A 997-nucleotide genomic window follows, 5' to 3' on the forward strand; every position below is an offset into this window, starting at 1 on the left:
TTTATATTTGTTGTGCATACTCCAGGAGAAGCATTCTTTTACAAAACTCAAAAATACCCTCTCACCCACCCTATTCCCCAATGAGACAGTCAAAGAAAACCGTCCTTTCCGCTTCTCCCCCGCAAAAAGATAACGTGACACGACAGGGAAAAAAGAAGAAAATATGACGAGTTCGTTTCGTCGTTCACGTTCATTCACCCGTCCTTCTTCTTTTTGCCCCCCCCCCTCCCCCCCCCTGCTCAAAATCTTGGTCTTCTTCTTCCGGTGTGCGGATTTTCAGATTTTCTTCTCCCGACTCGAGCTAATTTGCTTCGGTTCCGCTTTCGCTTTCCTCCGCCAATTTATTGCCAAGGGGGGTGGGTTTTCCAGCATAAAAATGAGGTTTTTCACTGTCGGGGAAGAATTGTGAGGTGAGAGGGGGAGTGTGCAGTGCTCGATTAAATCGCATAAAACTTTAATCGCTTTTCAAACTCAGCTGTCACATCATTATTTTGATGAGAGTTTTAGTGGAAGATCATTTAGCTGAGATAAAATTAGCTTTGTTTTGTCTGTTTTGATGAGTTTTCTTTGTTTAGATAGTAAAAATGTCATTTATCAATTGATGGGTTTCATTAGAGTTTAGCATTTACAAACTTTCTTCTGTTTAGCTGTTCTGATGTTCAAATGTCAGTCGTGATTTGAAACTTATGAAAAGATCATTAGGTCTCTTTAGGAACATTTCATCTTTAACTATGAAATTCGGGTCATTAATTTTTGATCATAAACTCAAATTTTGAACTGGAAAAAAAATGATTTTTTTTGTGTAAATTATGAAATGATCAAATTGTTAAAAAATTGATATTATTTATGTTTCCACAAAACTTTACCTAGTACAAGAATCCTTCAACTACACAGATTGACTTTATCGACCTTAAAAAAGGATTTTGTTTCCGCCCGGGATCGAACCGGGGGCCTTCCGCGTGTTAGGCGGATGTGATAACCACTACACCACGGATAC

At 38.7% G+C, this 997-nt stretch overlaps 1 non-coding gene across 1 annotated transcript; it reads right to left on the reverse strand.

Annotated features, from left to right (window-relative positions):
* Window positions 1-924: 924 nt before the first annotated feature.
* Trnav-aac lies at window positions 925-997 on the reverse strand. The gene has a single exon. It is a non-coding gene; the product is annotated as a tRNA-Val (tRNA).

The sequence above is a fragment of the Culex quinquefasciatus genome, chromosome 2, assembly GCF_015732765.1.
Source record: "Culex quinquefasciatus strain JHB chromosome 2, VPISU_Cqui_1.0_pri_paternal, whole genome shotgun sequence".
NCBI lineage: Eukaryota > Metazoa > Arthropoda > Insecta > Diptera > Culicidae > Culex > Culex quinquefasciatus.